This window comes from Triticum aestivum, chromosome 1D (genome assembly GCF_018294505.1).
Source record: "Triticum aestivum cultivar Chinese Spring chromosome 1D, IWGSC CS RefSeq v2.1, whole genome shotgun sequence".
In the NCBI taxonomy this organism is placed as follows: Eukaryota; Viridiplantae; Streptophyta; class Magnoliopsida; order Poales; family Poaceae; genus Triticum; species Triticum aestivum.
The window spans coordinates 137,594,659-137,603,479 of NC_057796.1; positions in this window are offsets into that span (position 1 = coordinate 137,594,659).

Genomic DNA, 8,821 nt, shown 5'->3' on the forward strand with positions numbered 1-8,821 from the left:
TAATTCATCATATAGCAGCAGCAGGAGCAGCTTATAGCAACTCATCATATAGCAGCAGCAGCTCATAGCAATTCATCATATAGCAGTAGCTCATAGCAATTCATCATATAGCAGCAGCAGGAGCAGCTCATAGCAATGCATCATATAGCAGCAGCTGAAGCAGCTCATAGCAATTCATCGTATAGCGGATCAGAATGAAAATTTGGCAAAAAATCAGAGGAGATCCTCACCTTGTTGGATGAGCTCATCCTTCAATAGCACCTCAAGGCCATGGCATGGGAGGAGGGGAGGGGGAATGAGGTGCCTTCTGCCACAGTGTGGCATCGGCCATAGTTGTGCGGCGCCCGCCGGAGTAGTGCGTTGGATGGACCACAGTGGAGTAGCTGCTGGAGACCATGAGAATAAGGGGCGGCGCCAGAGGGAGGAGAAATCGAGGAGATTTGGCCCTACCCACCGGCCATGTAGCCTAGCTAGACAGAGCATCGTCGAGGACCAGGCTAGATGGGACCAGTGGCAACGGCTCGCTGGAGGAACCCTAGTGCTGCAGGCAGGGGATCGGGGTAGAGGGAAAGGGGAGAGGAGATGCAAGCGGGCAGGGCAATGAACCCTTGCGTGTTTGTTTTTGCTTGAGGGTCAGGTGTGACACGGGCGTGAGCAGTGGCATTTTGAGTGTAATATAGGCAGACAACAGAGTCATTTCACTATTCCCCTTCCCTTCAATTTTTGGTGAGCTTCTACCCGAAACACCCCCCTCCAAAGCGAAATAAGTTAAGCCCAAGCCCATAACTCAAAAATGATGTCTTTACATCTTTTATGGCTTATTTTGACAATAAGCTCTGAAAAGACGGAATATAACTGGCCCTTAACCTGCAATTCAATTGTGCGTGCAATGAGGAATCACTCCTGCCTACTATAGTGTACATTTAGGCATCATCATACATGGCATAACCTAATACATGTGCATTCCATTGTAGAATCTGGAATATGCAATGTTTATGTTAGTTCATACGTTGCACATGATGTTTAAATGCCCCTTAAATCTAGTCAGTCAAGTGATGGTCTTCAAGCCTCCTTCTTTGCTTCTTTTCTTGATATGTAAGATTTGCTCACACATCTGTTCAATTGCTTGTTTGTATCAGCCAGCCATACTACGCGGTTTGCTTTGATTACTTGATGTTCTTGACCTAACACTCTAACAGAGCTTGTCAACGATTCAAACACTAAGGGATGTTGTAGTGGGGGCTTGTCGAACTCATAGGTGACATAAAGGTTTGGCTGTACACTAAGATAGGCTCTCCAAGAGTACCTGGAGATCCAGTTCGAAGGTATGCCTAGTTTTTACATAGTGCACACATACTAAATGCTCATTTCATTGTGTGCAAGAGATGTGGCATGTTTCATTATGTGGTGTTGTTTTGTTATAATCTCATCCTTTTGTGTTGTTCACAGACTGGAAAGTATGGATATTTATCTTCCAAGGAGACGAGTAACTAGTCTGTGTCACCTTGCAGAGGGGGTGCAATGAAGATAAGATTGAGGATTTCCAAGTACAAGTTGTTAGGAAGGAGCCTTGCAAGAGAAGGAGGAGCAGCGCTGAGCCTGTTCAACCAGTTAAGGTAAGTCACTATATCCAACTCAACGGTTCAATTGCTTGTTTGTTTCAGACATAGTTAAATTGCTCTTTTAAATTGCTTTATTTGTCCTCTCTTAATGAGATGCCCAAACAATGATGCCTGATGTTGGGTACTTGTATAACTATTAGTTGACATAATTAAAGGCCTTACCATTTAATTACTTTGGCGAAGTGTGCCTGGAGCTTTGAAGTCTATTAACCAACTATTACTGCATGATGCTCACAATCTAGTTTATACTAGGCTAATGATTGCATAGTTTTGCTTGATGTAGTAGGTTTGTATGAATCCCTCTGCTATTCATTATGCTCCCTAAGACTTTAATTGAGCTACAAAATGGCCAACTGCTTGCTTACTTATACGCAACGTGTTGTCTAAATTTGTAACCTGTCTGTGTTTTGGATTTGGCCCCAACATCATGCTCCTCTGGTGAGCTAAGAGAGATTTCTGTATGCGGGCTGCACAGACTACCATTTTTATAATTTTTAAAATATCACCTGCTTATGATTCATGATGTGTAACATTATTGTTAGTCCTGTTTTGCCATGTACTAAATAGTCTGACTTGCTCGCTTCACTATTGTAACTATATTTTTTCCCTAGTCATGTGTACTTACAGAAACATTTCAGGATGAAGTGACATCAACACAAATATCTGCGAGCAGTGCGGCATGGCCGTTACCAAATGATTATGGATTGGAATTGGAATGTGCTGATGTTCTCGAGCATCAACTAGAGGTGGCAAGACAACGTGTACATGATTCTCAACATGCAATCAACAAGTTGAGACTGGACTTGCAGGTATTAGACGTAGGAGTCAAAAATGAAACGAGACACTGAGGTAACCACGAAGGAATTGGAGATTTTGCAGACTGAAATTTGTGCTATCTGAATCCGGCCAGTCCTATTTTCTGAAGAGATTATAGTTCAAATGGTAAGTTCTGTTGATGCATGTCCATGATGTATGAGCTTTATTTGTCCAGTGTATGCAATTTGCTGTTTGTGACGCTTTATTATCACTGGTGCCAAACTATAATGCCCAGTGGGTATATTCGGTGTAATTTCTTTATTGTATAGTGTAGGATTATTCTACGTTTCTATGCCTTAGTCTTTTTATTGTATAGTGTATGTTTTTTAGAGGCGATAGTATAGAGTAGGATAATTCTTTGAATATGCTATATCATTGAAACGGGGCCAACACGCCCAAACATTTCCTGGACGCCATACAAACGAACAAACATGTGTAGTCAAAGCGGGCCTTAATTGGGCTGGTCAATATAATATTTAGTGGATCCCAAATGATGGCCCACCGTAACAACGGCTCTTAGCAGGTCGTTAACAGGCCAAAAGCTCGATAGGGCCGTATAAATGGAAATGGCCTGCGGGCCTCTAGCAGGCCGAAATAAATGTCAATTTTGTCTCGACCCTTTTACTTTACGGGCCAGTAAGAGGCTGAAAGTGTTATGGGGTTTAGGGTTTAGGGTTTAGTGTTTAGGGTTTAGGGTTTCGGGTTTTAGGGTTTAGGGTTTAGGGTTTTTAGGGTTTAGGTTTTTTAGGGTTTTAGGGTTTAGGGTTTAGGGTTAGGGTCCACGTTCCCATTGGTCCCACGCGACTTTCGGCATGTTAAAAGCCTAGTTTGCAAATTGGGCCCACGTTCCCATTGGTCCGGGCTGTTAACGGGTTATCGGATCCAAACCGGAACCCGATAGCATAACGGTGACCCGTTACGGTGGATGCTACGTGTCAGTTACCCTGACGAAAGCACTTCTATGACGCGCGATTTATCGTCATGGAAGTGGACACTTCTGTGATGATAATTTTGGTAATGTCATGGAACACTTCTACGACAGCACAGGTATGACTATCTTGATTTCTGTCATAAAATCGTCATGGATGTACATGCATGACAGAAAACGTGACCTACTGTGACAAACACGTATCATCACGGAAGTGTATTTTTTTTGTAGTGACTTCTGATCTAGGGTTATTTCTAGGGGTTTCTGTATTTATAGGATTTTTTGCATCGGTTTCACGCGAAGATGGGCCTCGAGGTGACCACGATACACTAGGGCGCCTGTGGGGCCTAGCGCGCCCTGGTGGGTTGTGGCCACCTCGTGGCTCTTCTGGCCCTCCCACGAAGCTTCTAGTGCCTCTTCTGTTCCAAAAAAATCGTCAAAAAGTTTCGTTGCATTTGGAGAACTTTGATTTCTACACAAAAAACAACACCACAGTAGTTCTGCTGAAAATAGCGTCAGTCTGGGTTAGTTCCTCTCAAATCATACCAAAACCATATAAAATTATTGTAAACATGGCATGAATACTTCATAAATTATATATACGTTGGAAGCGTATCAGACACCGACGAGGAGAAGGTGTATCAAGGCGCGGGACGAGGAGCTATAATTTCGTGCCATGGCGGAATTTCAGATTTCTGGTGTCACGGCAACGTTTTCTGAAATGGTTGCCATGACAACATTTTCTAAGATTTCCGCCACGACAACGTTTGTGAAACGGTTGCCACGACAATGAAATATTGGCTGTCACGTTGCTTCAACTGGAATTGAAGACGATCACGGAGAACTCCCAGTGCCCAGGGCTATACCATATCATACTATTATGAATTTCCTGTGATGTTATCCCTTTTTTGTTTGCACCCTTTGATTGCGTAGTAGTCAATTATTAGGGTGATCTCTCATGGTAAATATCAAGTTAAAATGTGCTCTTCACAGTGTTGCAACCGTCTATAACATGTAGCATTCCCGAGTGCGTCATGTCCACACGAGTACAAACAGGATGTGAGTTGTAAGACGGAGATGGTCAGACCATGTATGCGGATAGCATTCGGTTGTCTTGAAGTTCTAGCAGAATCATTCTAAGCTCGGAGCACAAAGCATCAGAAGACAAACAAGAGTCATATGGAGATATGATCGGGAAAAGTTTGCCTACTGGTCAAAATTATCGTCATCAGTGATGTCCACATCATTGGCTGAGAATTAGATTTGGATCTTGAATCACTCACTATCAATTATGAGAGATATATTAGAGTGGGAGCACAATTATGTATTAATTAAGTTTAATAACTAGTGCAAATTAATTATGAACAATGTCTATGTGTAGTTTGTGTTATAGTTGTAGAATTATGGCCCACAGTTCCACCTTTCTTGTTGAAATTGATTGACTGTTATTTATCTAGTTGAAACTTTATGTTTGAGAGGATCGTCCTCTAAAAGTGTAAAAAGGATTTTGTCCTACTGCATGTTTACAATACTCTCTTGTTGATGCTATGGATGACGAGACTTACGTACTTCGATCCAAAAGCTAGAATTACATTATGGTCGGCTTGCTTCCTAGAACCCAAACTTCAAAATGTTTGGGATAGTTATGTGATATTCTTGGAACTAAAAATTGTTTTCAAAAACAAACAAAGGCTAAAAGATATGCGATATCTAAAGAAGTGTTTTTGTTTGCAAGTGAAGCGTTCAACTAAGTTTAAGACTGAAATGCATAAGATCAAGAAGAACACCAGTCATGTGTTGACGGCGAGAACTTATAGAGAAAGAACAAAACTGAAGGATGTACTGAGACTTACACGCCTGGGGAAGTTCAGGGCTCACGCCACTCTTAAAGTTGATGTTTCTTGTGAGAGTGGGAGAAATATTGAAGTAAAACCATAAAAGTAAAAGGCAGAAAGAAAACAATACTGGAATGTCCAGCTCAGGTATGAATGTCATATAAGTTATGAGATGTAGAGATGTTTGGTCAAGTAAAGTATAGTTCTTGGGAAATATGATCAATTTTTTGATCACTCATTCTTCGGTATTGTGATTAAAAGGTTGATCACAAGGGTATCGACTCGATTACATATTATTGTGAATCGTTGAAAGAAACTTTGAACGGCCTAAATGACCAACAACTAATGAGGTTAAAATATTTGATGGATTGTAAAAGGTTACAGTATTTCCATGAGTATATTTTCTCTATATTTATTATCATAAATCATTTTAGAGTTTTTATACACTCTAGCCCATTTCATAGAAGTTGCAAGGAGGTTGTTCATGAGATAACAATAGTTGTTTGATGTTATGAACAAAAGGTCATACTCCTATTGAGAATAGGATGTAAGTTATGAATATTGATGATAGGATTGAACATCCATAACACTGACGCTAAATGTCGCAATACTAAAAATACCACATATGTGTGTGGCGCACTACATTTAGTCACATTGGAGAAACTCGCGGGGAGAAATTCCATAATGATGGATTTTGGAGTCATATGATTATGAATCATCTGACACTTGCAACTTTCGTCCAAATAGTGAAGTAAACTAAAATACCATTCACAAGCCAGAAAGAACGAGCAACAAAATAATTGGGAATCTGCATATTGATGTATGTAGTCCAATAAGTGTTGTTGCAAGTAGTGGATTTATCTATCTTCAATGACGACTCAAGTAGATATTTATATTTACTAATTGAGACATAAACCTAGATCTTTTGAAATGTTTCAAGAAGATTTTCAAAACAAAGTAGAAATTATTGTAACAAGAAAATTGTGTTTCTACAATTGGATTGAAGAAAAGAATATTTGAGTTACAAGTTTAGCGAATGTCTGATGAGTTGTAAAAAATATATTTTATAGTTTGCAACTCCGAGAACACTACTAAGAGTAGAGTGTTTTAAGTAGATGCAATCAAGCTATGTATGACATAGTGAGATCAAAGATGACATTAACTATTTTGCCAATATACTTTCAAAGTGATGTTTTAGAGACTGTGGCTTCTACACTGGAAAAGGAGCGCCATCAAATTTATTGAAATAAGTGCTACTTTGCAGGTTATCCCAAATAGTTGGGTATTCCTCTATCACTACGCTGAGGCAAAGTGTTGCCACAGAATGCGGAAGTTTAGAAGAAAATGTTTTGTACAAAAGAGTGAGTGGGAGGACAGTGCAACTCGACAAGATTGCGGAATCTTCTTAATCAGATCAAAGAAAAGAAACACTAGAAGTAATTCTAGAATTTCTTACTACAACTGATACAAAAGCCTCTACATGAGATATAGATAGTACGGTCGAACTTGCAGCTAAACTATATAGGTTGGGAAAATCTGTGCAGACCTTTGTGGTATGCAAATGAAATATTATTGGGCAAACAATGAACCTATAATTCACAGAGAAGCGTTGATGGGCCCTGACTCCGAAAATTGGCTATATGCCAACATAATCTGAGATAGTATCCATTCACATAATTCAAGCTTACAACTTGATGAACCCTCCAAAAGACTTAGAGTCTAAAGAATAGTAATGGATCTATAAACTGACACAAATAAAAATGTTCAATAATACTAGACTTGTTACAAATAGTTTATGACAAGATCAAAGAATTGATTATGACGTCATTGTCTCATCATAACAATACTTAAAGTGTAACATCCCAAATTTTTTATTTGGAATGTTATACATTAGATCATCATTGCATAGCATATTTTTATTGCATTTTGGCAAATCCTCGAAAATCCTAAGCAACTCAAGGACCCTAGGAGAGAGTTGGGGATTTTTCGCGATTTTCATATTTTATTTTTATCAAATAATAAAACGAGGATTTTCGGTTTTAATTATTTTTCTCTCCGAAAAATATTTCGTATTAAAATAAATGAGAGGAGAAAAGATGACTTCTCCAAAATAATTGAAATATTGGAGGAAAAATATTAAAATCAAATATTGGATTTTATTCGGATTTTATTTGCAATTTTAATTGCATTAGAAAAAAAATTGCACGTTTTCAAAATTGCATTTTTGGGCCCAAAAAATGTTCATCTCGTTCTAATTATTTTAATTAGACGGTGAAAATTTGTTTTGGCATTTTATTTATTTTTCTACGTTTTTTTTGGTTCGGCGAAATTATTTTAAAAAAAAATCCGCGGGCGCCCGACTGGGCCGAAGCCCAGCCGACGGCCCACCCCAGCCGCGCCTCCGTCTCCCTCCCGAGCACGGCAGCGCCGCCGCCCGAGTCCCGCACGACCCCGCGGCCCGCCGCCTTGCCCCTCCCCCACGGCACACCCCCCTCCTTAAGTACCGCCCGCCGCCGCCCCTCTCCCTCACCCCGTCCCCGCCCCACACCCGAAGCCGCCGCCGCCGAGAGGAGCGCCGGAGCCGATCCCGCCGCCCCGGAGCCCGTACGCCGCCGCCTCGTTGCCCCCTCGCATCCCCGACGACGCCGCACCCCGCCGCCCCTCACCACACCCCGGAGACCCCGCCGGAGTACCTCGCCGAGGTAACCGCAGCCGCCGCCGTGCCTTTTTTTTAAACCGTTCGGTTTATTTTATTTTTTTAAACCCTAGATTTTTTTTATAGATCGTTTTTTTTTGGTTTAGTTAGTTAGTGAACGTTCACCGATCCATTCGTTTTAACGAACGTGTTCGTCGGTTAGTCGCAGCTAACGAACGTCCGTTCGTTTAACTGTTCGTCAGTTTTCTTTTTCGTCGGATTTTCCGCGATTTCTGATCAGATTTTCGTTCTGGTATATCTTTTAGCTCGTTTATCGGAATCAGGCGATTCAAGCGCCTAGAGTTTCGTCTCAAAATTCTCTTTCCGTTTAACCTATTCAAACAAGTTTTTGCTACTGTAAAATTTGACTTAGATCCAGATTAGTAAATGAAGCTTGTTTCTTTCGCCGTTTGACTTTCGTTGCTTCGTTTGATTTGATTCTTTTTGCAAACCGGAGTTCTTAAGTTGAACTTTCTGGTTAGATCTTTATTTGGGTTTTACCTGTGCATTAGATGAGTGCTTATTGTATGCTTGTTTGTTTGCGATAGAGTACCCGGAGTGCGCCGCTTGCTACTTCGAATCTCTAAGTTTCACGGATCATCAGCAAGGCAAGTAACACTTTGATCATACCTCTTTTACTACCCAGTTTTATTGCATTAGACCAATCCTCAAACATTGCATGATTAGGATCTAATTAAATTGTGGGTATTGGGAAGTAGTTGAGGTAGTACCTATCACCTGTTTATTATCAAACTTTGGGAGTTACTTTTACGTTTGCTCATATTGCTATGCTATGCTAGTAGACGTGGATTGGGTTTGAGTATTACCATGACAGATGTGAGATTGTTAATTAATGGTTAACCTTAAGGTGGCAACTAAACCTCACATCTGGGTGGATTGAGGTACCTGGGTATTCCAGGATTGC